This window comes from Triticum aestivum, chromosome 5A, assembly GCF_018294505.1.
Source record: "Triticum aestivum cultivar Chinese Spring chromosome 5A, IWGSC CS RefSeq v2.1, whole genome shotgun sequence".
NCBI lineage: Eukaryota > Viridiplantae > Streptophyta > Magnoliopsida > Poales > Poaceae > Triticum > Triticum aestivum.
Genome location: NC_057806.1, coordinates 26903543 through 26914972, shown reverse-complemented (window position 1 = coordinate 26914972; position 11430 = coordinate 26903543). Strand labels below are relative to the sequence as shown.

The 11430-nt window shown below is 45.2% G+C and overlaps 1 pseudogene; it reads right to left on the bottom strand.

Moving 5' to 3' along the window:
* Window positions 1–254: 254 nt before the first annotated feature.
* Window positions 255–9044, bottom strand: LOC123101165 (uncharacterized; annotated as a pseudogene).
* Between the last annotated feature and the right edge of the window lie 2386 nt (window positions 9045–11430).

The following is an 11430-nucleotide window of genomic DNA, read 5'->3' as shown; positions in this document are numbered from 1 at the left end:
AAGAACGCATCCATTAAAAACATAAGTGCATCATCCAAATATCAAGTTATCATCGGTTTACATACCAAAAGGACACATGTTTACTGGAGGTATCAACAGTTTACATACGAACGCGCACTACTCTAATCCTATCAGAACGCTACCACCTCGGACATGATCTAGACCTAACGAAGAAACAAGCTTGTTCGTCTGGAACCTTCCAGAAAATCAAGCCGCCAACTCATCGTTGAACGCCCGCTCCTTTGGGGCGTTGTTCATTGGGTGGCTGAAAAGGTTGTATGCCACATCGATGCGGTATCGCGCCATATCTTCCTGTAAAAAATGAATACAAAAAGTAAGCAAGTATGATACTAGTTATTCTTGTGTTGCATGAGTGATGAATGCAAAAAGTTCACATCCATCCACCGCAAAAAATTGATATGGATGTAGCAAAATTATGATATGGATGAAGCAAAAGCAGAATGTAGTTGTAGCAAACTAGACATATGGATGTAGCTAAAAAAGCCTAGTAGGTACAAACTTGAACCACATATGAAGCAACAACAAAACATGGTATTCTTCTGTTGCATGAGTATTGAAAACAAAGAAAGTAGATTGTAACAAAATGACAAGACAAAAAATTAAAAATGTGTACCTGCTTGAACTTTCTCATTGACTTCCCATCATAGTTCTCCACATACTTGAGCCCCAAAAAACCACAATCACATCTGTGAGATAATAAAAAGTTCTCCATCATACTTCCCATGCGTAGTTGAAAAAATAAAATGTTGAAATGGAACACATGATTGAAGCAAAATTCAAAAAGAAAACTCACAGGGTATCTTGCTTTGGGTAATCCTCTAGGTCAACACGGGCGAAGGATCCAACATTGACATTGAATTCGCTGCACTCTTGTGTGAGGGTTGCAAAGTTTGTGATCTAGCACCGAAAACACACACAAAAGTTTCAAAAATAAAATGAGGTGTGTAAAGATGACAACAGGGCATTTATGTAGATGAATCAGAAGGCTAAACAAAAAAAATTAGAGAGCATGAGCATACCAGGTTATTGGCTTGCTTCTTCGAAGGAGATTGTTTTCCTTTTGAATGGATTGAGTCAAATACATTCCACTGCTTGTGAAGCAAGTTTGCGCAAACAACTATCCAATGGCGATCATGAACAATTGTGAAAAAGAGCTGGAAAAAACAAAAGAAAGGCGAAAAGGTACTCAGAACATGTAAAAAATGTTACAGCCGCGTCACATCATTCGATCATATTTGGAAGTTATTTGTGGTGTGGAACAAAAGAAAGCTTCGTGAAACTTACGAGGTCAAACTTTTGAACCTTGAACACTTTCATAGCCCTTTCAAGCTCAGCCATGAGTTTTGCTGGTTGGAAAGTTGATGGGTCTTGTTTTAGTAGGATCTACTTGAAAGATACAACAAAATGGTTAGTGTGTGTTGCAACGAAAATGTGAAAAGAAAGAAAAGAATGAAGCATTGCTTGTTTTTACAAAAACTTACCCCCGCGTGGACTGAGAAAATGTATTTCTTCAGCTCCGGTTCTTTTGCTGCACGGGATGCAATGTTGTTCATCTCGATACATAGTGACATGACCTCATCATTCATATCCCTGCGAGGCTTGAAGCATACAAGGAATTTCTTGTATCCAATGTAAAATCCACCTAGCTTGATGAAAGGTGTCCTGTTACCATAGATGCAACCAAATGAATCATTTGTTTCGAGCAGAAAAAATAAAAAATAGAAAGCAAAAACAGATAAGGCTTAGGTATCTCACACTTGTTCATTGGGTTGTGATTTCCTCAATGATTTCCCGTGTTTTACAAACCTCTCATACATTTCTGCAGCCTTGTCGACCTTTTGCTTCTTTGCCTTGGTATTTTTTATGGCTGGAACTTTGGCCATCCTCTTCTTCCTAGTGTTCTTGTCATGTGTGCTAGGGCCACTACTTGCATTAGCAAAATGCTCTTCTGTAGCGACCATCTTAGTAGCTGTAGCAAAAAAAATACAAATGGATGAGTTTGCAAGAGATTGTACAAAAAGAATTTGCTGGAATCACACAATTGTGAAAAAATGATATGGAGAAAAATAAAAAGAAATGATGCAAGATGAAGAAAGCATACTTGGGCTGTCATCATCGTCTGAAACAGGAAACACGGGGATGTTTGCATAGATGGGACTGACTGTGCTCTTCTTAATTATAGGCTCATCTGTGGAATGCATCATCTCATAGTCTTCGGAGCCCTTTGGGAACAACTCACATGATGGCTCGTCGTCCCAAATGCCGACTGTCGCACTCCTGGGTGCATCATAGAAGAGTGGGGGGCTGTGAGGTGAGGCGTTGTCTTCCATCTCGAAACTCACTCTTTGTTGCTCACGAGTTTCCGCAGCCTCTGTTGCAACTTCTAGGTTCAATCCGGTGACTTCATCCTTGTTGATGCTAGGTGTTGTACCTTGAGCTTGAGCTTGAGCACCAATGTCGGCATTTGCAGCTTTAGCATCATTCTCTTTTCCGCGACATTCGTCCATGATAGGTGCTTCAAAGGAAAAGTTGGGCTCATTGGTAGCTGTGATGGCGTCTCCAACATCACGAAGGAGAGCGGCCATCCGGTTGCACTGTAATTCCTTTAAACACTGTCCAAACTTGCCTACTACACCATCCACCTCTGCTGCAAAAATACCCTTGTGCTTGTCGTATAGCATTTGAAACTGAGTTGGTACCTACAAGAAGGCAAGTGGCCAACATTTTTAGTGACAAGTAAATCCAGATTTTGAGAAGTAGGTGTGCTGCTGTGTCATTATGTATCAAATAAATAGTGTGATTGCAGCAATTTACTGTCATGGATGAAGCATAAAAAACAAATGGTCTATACCTCTAGGTAGCAAATTATGGATATGGATGTAGAAAAATTATGACATGTTTGAAACAAAAACATAATGTAGTTGTAGCACACTAGACATATGGATGCAGTAAAAAAAGCCTAGTAGGTATGAACTTAAACCACATATGAAGCAAAAACAGAACATGGTTGTAGCACATCAGAATGAGGGATGCAGCAAACAAAATATACACTTGCAACTGGGTATAGTAAATAATGCAAAGCCAAAGGCAAAATAGGAAATGAATACAAAGAAAAAGATAGTGTAGATGGGGGAAAAGTACCCTTAGATCTTGCATGCTAGGGAATGATTGCTGCAGCCAATCGTTGAGCGAGGATGATAGGTGTGGTTCAGCTTCAACATTTTGTTGAGCCTTGTTTGATTGAGAGTCATTTGCTGGAATTTCAGCACCTTGAATTTGGCTTCCTTGGCCACTAGTTCCTTGGCCACTAGGTGCTTCAGCACCAACTCCCTGCCCACTGGCTGCTTCAGCACCAACTTCCTGTCCCGCGAGTTGTGCTGCATAGGGGGTGTTGCACAAACTCCGTATCTAGGAAAACAAAACATGAGTGGCGGAAATAAGAAGGCTGCCATAACCTAAATGGAAAAGCAAAGATTGCTACATGCAAATTCAGTGAGCAAAAAACAGGGGGTCTTAATACTCCATTGGCAAAGGAAAGTACATAGGCGGGATGTAGCAAAATTACTTGGGTGTGTTTCCCATAGAAAGGTTGGACAAGAGTGAGCTTGTTCTTGTCAACTTTATCCAACCAATCAAAATCCTTTTGACAAACAAAACGTATCCTTGGCACGGAATAATCAATGGCATGATCATTTGGGAGGCCGGCCGGAATATCAATATGATCCATGTATATGATTTGCATAGAATGGAAAAGGACATTAGCCAACAAAAACATAAATGCGAGCTATAGAAATGTATAAAAGGTTTCATGCAGCAAAGGAAAAAATGCATGTATTTCATTTTGTTGCGTTGCATACCGCTAACATGGGAAGGCATCAAGCGATCTGAAACTCCGCTGCTTTTTCTGTATTTGCTTGCATCCTCTTCTTCTCTTGAAAGACTCCAACCTCCTCCATCGCTCGTGCCAACAAGTGCTCATCCCAAGCGAATTCATGCACCAAAGACATATCTTCCAAGGAAGCTAGATACTCGAGATTCACCATATTGCCAGTGCCTGGGCACAAAACTGTTGCCAACGCAAGGAGTGTCCAAGTCCTATTTATCATAACCACGTCCTCATTGCTGCAACTAGTGAGCAACTTGACAACATGGGCGATTGGAGCCCTGTTCCCCTCCTTGTAGATGTTGCGAAGATCATGTTCATCACTCTTCTTAAGAAGCTTCACGGGTCTATCACCGGATGGCATGTTGAAAATCCTTTTCACCATGAGCTTGCTGAAGGTGATGGACTTGTTCTTCTGTTTGAACTCAGAGAGTATGTGATTCATGTTCATCACAACAAACTCAATGAGCTCATGGGGCACCTTGAAAGACCGGATGTCCAACAAGTCTCCAAACGGTCCCTCCCTTATGATTCTCCGTTTTTCTGGTGATACTTGCTTCCCAATCTCAGCCAGCCTTTTTGAGTTAAACCTTGACTTAAAGCCACATAGATTGCCTTTCTTCTTGGTCTTCTTCTTAACCTTCTTACTCCCTTCATTCTCACCAGCGGTGCCTGCGACATCTACAAAAAGGAAAAAAAACAAGTCAATAAAACCCTAAAACTGCATCATCAGTAACTAGGAAAAAACATACAAGAACACCTAAAAAATCTATAAAACATAAGAAACATACAAGCACACATAAAAAATGTACAGAATAAAACATGTCCTTCAGTTAGCACAGCATTAGGGCCATGTTTGTTTTGCTTCAGCATTAGGGTCATGTTTGTTTCACTTCAGCCTTAACTAAGAATTTTGTGAAAAATAATATTTAACAAAATTACTACATGTGATGATCAGGTATTTTGACCATAACTGCCATTAGCCAATTTGGGGAGACAGTCCTATTATTACTAACATTGGCTGTAACTTGTAAGTGTCATATTGCGTTGTCCCTACCATGTCTAGTTTAGTCCCACTATTCTCTGAAGTTTGAGTAGTGACTGGGAAATATGAATAAGCTGCATTGATTAGTAAAGCATCTAGTTCATATGCTAATATTCAACTTAGTAACATATACAAATGTAACCTTCAACGAACTGATTATTTCTACTAATCATTAGTGACCCAGAAATGTTAACACGAGACCATCAGACCGGATAATGACTACTCAAGAAAGTGTGATGCAACAATGTAAAATCCATATAACTGTCTGCTGATGAAATAAGCAAAGCCATATATACCTGGATAAATAACCTGAAATCAGATGGTTTAGCACTAGCATTACACAAACCAATGACGGCAACCCATGGCAGCAGTAAGCAACACTCACAAATACAATACATCCAAGTTGATCATTGACATAATGCAGGCACTCCAAAGTAAGCAAATCAACATGGATGATTGCAAGAACAACATGTCCTTCACTTAGCACAACATTAGGGCCATATTTGTTTCACTTCAGCCTTAGAGAGGAAAAAATCTTGCAGGTACCAAGTACTACTCCAATGCACATGGAGTAATAATTATTCATGTTTGCTAGGTACTAGTACTACTACTACAATGGTCTGAAATTAGTACGTCCCTCCTTGACACCCTGTGGCAGTAAATCTCATCATCACGGTGATCTAGCAAAATGATTGGGCACAGCATGCACACCCAGTACAGCTACAGTCTTACAGAGTAGTAGCACCAGTACTACCAACGGAGAAATACGATGGGCGGACAAACAACAACCTGTCACTTGTCACCAGAAATCTCCCACCGAACGCGGGGAGCTTGACACTCTGTCTTGCTGAACGATTCAAAGGGACTTTCCTCCAGATTTTAAGAAACGGAAGCACCAAACGCGTGCGTGCAAAGCCAACACGCAGCCTGGTTCTGGCCGCTTCCAGCTCACTCCGTCCCCTTGGCGCCATGATGGAACACAACTCAGGACAGGAAACATCGAATTTCCCCGAACAAGACGAGATCCAACCCTAATCCCAATCCCATCCCAAATCCCTCTTGAACACAAGATTCAAATCCTTCAAATCCACCACCCCGCCCCCTCCATCTGCCCGCGGGAACACCACCCGCCCCCTCCCTCTGCCCACGGGAACACCACCCCGCCCCCTCCCTCGACCCGCGGGAACACCACCCCGTCCCTGTCCGCACCGGCGCCGGCCCGCGGGAAAACAAACGACTCGCCCGCATCATAACCCGCCCTAACCCTAAAGCCAACGGGGGAGGGGGAGACAACAACGAAAAGGGAGAGCAGGAGGGGAGAGTTACCATCCGGGGAAGCCATAGATCGCCGGAGAATCGAGATCCGCCCTGGGCCGCCACCGCCGCTCCTGATCTGCCGGCGCCAACAAGCCCGTCACCCGCCGGTCGCCCTGCCTCTTCGCACCGAAATGACGACCCCGTGCGGTTGCAGCAAAAACTGGGGAAGGGATAACCTGTGCGAGTTAAAAAACATGGGTCTGTGGTGACACGTGGCGCAGACAACGTCCCTTGGATCAAAAGAGATCCAACGCACGGAGCGCGACCAGCGCAACAGTTCGGCCGGCGCCCCGGCCACAAACACTTCCCAATCTGTAATGATCTGATCCCCATATTCCCGGAAATTGTTCAGTGGCGCCAAATCAAAAGCTAGATTCTTTGTGTGGGCTGAAATAGCAAATCTAATCCAATTTTTGAGGTGATCAACAAGCTTACTCTCGAATATATATTTAACCTCAATTTGGTCAAGGGCCCTGCCGCAGTGCTTGCGCAAAACCGCATTAACACGATCGATGAACATCTGGGAGCGCTGAGGTTTCCCCTTCACATTCTTACTTACATCATCAACTCCAAAGCTTAGTCACTCGACAAAACACTGGCCCTCACAACCTCTTTTGCAGGTAATTTTGATAAAATTGTACACAGTACATCCTTCAGCAAAAGCAAAATACAAGTATAAGAACAGAAACCTATTTACCCTAAGATCAAGCCAAAAGGCAGGATTAACGTACCTCTGGCAGGTGTTGAAGCCTAACGCTAGGCCTTCCGTTGTGATTCTTGGATGTCTTAACTTGGGCATGTTTCTCTGCCGTTATTCTACTCGTTAGATAGTTCCCCATTTCAATTTTTTTAGAAAAGGAGAAAGACCTCCGGTCTCTGCATCTGGACGATGCATGGAACTATTTTAATAATTGTTCACACAAGATCTTACAAAATAATACAACTATAAGACAAAAGCCACCTTCTAGGCAACATCTGTCGCTACCCATATTCAATTGATGAAGGGATGTTGATAGTCTGGGCCTAACACCAAACAGACCTTGCAGCCAAACCTACCATCTAAGACCTGAGGTCCCATCCAGGACGCCTGCCAGGTATAGGGCACCCACCGGTCCGGCGCACTCCTCAACCAGGACACCTGCTGGGGATGAGGCCGCCGCAGCCACTTGCCACCAATCCATCTTCAGATCTGTACTGCTGCATCTACCTTGCCCGGTCTAGCTGCCATCGATGCCACCGCGACGCCAGACCACGTCACCCTCCTCCGCAAGTCCATCACCGCGCATCGGCCGCCGAGTCACCACAGCGCCATGCCGCCGAGATCGGCCGCCATCAATGAGCGAGATGAAGCACCGCTCCACCAAAGAATCCATCCTCTGGTCCCTCGATCATGTGTCCACCTCCAAGAATGACGCCCCAAAGGGGGGAACGACACTAGAGCGTCGCCGTCATCCGATCATTCGATCTAGGGTTTCCCCCAGAGGTAGCAGAGAGTGGCCTTGAACTTCTCCACTGTGATGCCTTCAAGAAGGGAACAATGTAGATAGCGTCGCCACCGTCGGCGTTGGCAGTAGCCGAAAGCAAGTTTTCACCCATATCTGTTCGAAGGAATCCAACTCCCGTGCACAACCGCCGCCACCACCAGGCTAAGCACTCGCCGCCGCCGGCACCTCCGCGATGCCCAGAGGCCGCGAGACTCGCCACCACCACGCATAGGCCGTCGGCCACCGTTGCCAACACCAACCCCCACCATCCACCGGATCTGGGTAGGGATCCCAGGTCCACATCCCCCGCCACCTACCACCATGGAGGGGAGGAGGTGTGTAACACCCCGGTGTAATGATGCTACAGTAACCCCTGGCGTTAAGTTAATCATTTTGCTAAACAAGTGTTTGCTCATCCTTGGTTCTTTTTTTTTTCAAATTCCAGCTGAATTCAATTTCAAATTCTGAGTGAAATTCTAAATTGCTCAAACATGAAAACTAAAATGTTCATCATGTGCCAAATAATCCATAACTAGTATTGGTGGTGAACCAACATTTTTGGAAAGTGTTTAAGTGGCCTAAACTACTTAAAACAGTGACCTAAGCAATAAATTAAATGTCTTTTCAATTTATAAAATGTGCAATCTATTTCAAAAGTCTAACAGTCTTTTTGTGGCAGTGCCCAATAATTCTTTAAAATTGTTTTGGCTAGTGGCATATTTTTGCAAAGTCATTTGTGGCTAAAAGAAAAAGCAAAAGCTGCTGGGAAAATGAAAAACAGAAAACAATTAAGAGAAAAATAAAAGGAAAATAAAGAAAAGGGCCCCCTGGACCTAACCCACCTGGGCCGGCCCACCTGCCCCACTTGAGCCAGCCAGACCCCCCTGCCCGTCCCCTTCCATGTTCCCTCGACTGGGGTCGGAATAGGGGCGTAGCCCCGCCGAACCCACTTGCCGTTGATGGCGAGGGGATAAGGCCCCGTGCCTCCCCGCCTCCTCGATCCCCGCCTCCACTCACCTTGATCCTCTACCACCCACTCCCCTCTTCCTCTCCCTGGAGCTCGCCCACTCCTCCCTTCTCTCTGTCGAGTGCAACCGAGCGTGGCCGCCACCACATCTCCGTCGACCCCGCGGCCACCGAGCCCCTCCAACCCCGCCGATCTGTCCTGGAGCCCTAGTGCCATCGACCCCTTTGTCCGGTGCCGTTGGATCAAGTCAGGGACCAGCACAGCAACGCCAGCGACCCGATCCCCTTCTCCGGCCATCGCGACACCATCGCCGCGATTCCTCGCCATCTGCGCTCCTAAGCTATCGATGAGCCACCCGTGCACTCCTCGGTGAGCACCGCACGTCCTCCCCCCACTCCCCTGCTCCTTTCTTGTTGGGGAACGCAGTAATTTCAAAAAAATCCTACACACACGCAAGATCTATCTAGGTGATGCATAGCAATGAGAGGGAAGAGTGTTGTCCATGTACCCTCGTAGACCATAAGCGGAAGCGTTAAGACAACGCGACAACGATATGACCGAGGTGGAAATCTATGGAGGGGGGCACCGCACATGGCTAAGAGATCAACTTGTGTGTCTATGGGGTTCCCCCTCCCCCGTATATAAAGGAGTGGAGGAGGGGGAGGGCCGGCCCCTCAATGGCGTGCCCAAGGGGAGTCCTACTCCCACTGGGAGTAGGATTCCCCCCTTCCCTAGTTGGATTAGGAGAGGAAGGAAGGGGGAGAGAGGGGGGAGGGAAGGGGAGGGGGGCGGGCACCCACCCAATTAGGATTGGGCTTGGGGGGGGGGGTGCCCCCTCCTAAGCTCCCTTCTCCTCTCTCCCACTATGGCCCAATAAGGCCCATATACTTCTCGGGGGGTTCTGGTAACCTCTTGGTACTCCGGTATATTCCCGAACTCACCCGGAACCATCCCGATGTCCAAACATAGGCTTCCAATATATCGATCTTTTTGTATCGACCATTCCAAGACTCCTCATCATGTCCGTGATCTCATCTGGCACTCCGAAAAACCTTGGTTACATCAAAACACATAAACTCATAATACCGATCATCATCGAACATTAAACGTGCGGACCCTACGGGTTCGAGAACTGTGTAGACATGACCGAGACTCATATCCGGTCAATAACCAATAGCGGAACCTGGATGCTCATATAGGTTCCTACATATTCTACGAAGATCTTTATCGGTCAAACCGCATAACAACGTACGTTGTTCCCTTTGGCATCGGTATGTTACTTGCCCGAGATTCGATCGTTGGTATCTCAATACCTAGTTCAGTCTCATTACCGGCAAGTCTTTTTACTCGTTCCTTAATGTTATATCCCATAACTAACTCATCAGTTACATTGCTTATAAGGCTTATAGTGATGTGCATTACCGAGAGGGCCTAGAGATACCTCTCCAATACACAGAGTGACAAATCGTAATCTCGATCTATGCCAACTCAAGGAACACCATCGGAGACACCTGTAGAGCATCTTTATAGTCACCTAGTTACGTTGCGACGTTTGATAGCACACTAAGTGTTCCTCCGGTATTCGGGAGTTGCATAATCTCATAGTCATAGGAACATGTATAAGTTATGGAGAAAGCAATAACAGTAAACTAAACGATCAAAGTGCTAAGCTAATGGATGGGTCAAGTCAATCACATCATTCTCTAATGATGTGATCCCGTTCATCAAATGACAACTCTTTGTCCATGGCTAGGAAACTTAACCATCTTTGATTAACGAGCTAGTCAAGAAGAGGCATACTAGTGACACTCTGTTTGTCTCTGTATTCACACATGTACTAAGTTTCCGGTTAATACAATTATTGCATGAATAATAAACATTTATCATGACATAAGGAAATATAAATAACAACTTTATTATTGCCTCTAGGGCATATTTCCTTCAGTCTCCCACTTGCACTAGAGTCAATAATCTAGATTACATTGTAATGATTCTAACACCCATGGAGTCCTGGTGCTGATTATGTTGTGCTCATGCGAGAGGCTTAGTCAATGGATATGCAACATTCAGATCCGTATGTATCTTGCAAATCTCTATGTCTCCCTCCTTGACTTGATTGCGGATGGAATTGAAGCGTCTCTTGATGTGCTTAGTTCTCTTGTGAAATCCGGATTCCTTTGCCAAGGCAATTGCACTAGTATTGTCACAAAAGATTTTCATTGGACCCGGTGCACTAGGTATTACACCTAGATCGGATATGAGCTCCTTCATCTAGACTCCTTCATTTGCTGCTTCCGAAGCAGCTATGTACTCCGCTTCACACGTAGATCCCGCCACGACGCTCTGCTTGGAGCTGCACCAACTGATAGCTCCACCATTCAATAAAAATACGTATCCGGTTTGTGACTTAGAGTCATCCGGATCAGTGTCAAAGCTTGCATCAACGTAACCGTTTACGACGAGCTCTTTTCACCTCCATATACGAGAAACATATCCTTGGTCCTTTTCAGGTATTTCTGGATGTTCTTGACCACTGTCCAATGATCCACTCCTAGATTACTTTGGTACCTCCCAGCTAAACTAATAGCAAGGCACACATCAAGTCTAGTACACAGCATGGCATACATGATAGAACCTATGGCTGAAGCATAGGTAATGACTTTCATTTTCTCTCTATCTTCTGCACTGGTCGGGCATTGAGTCTGACTCAACT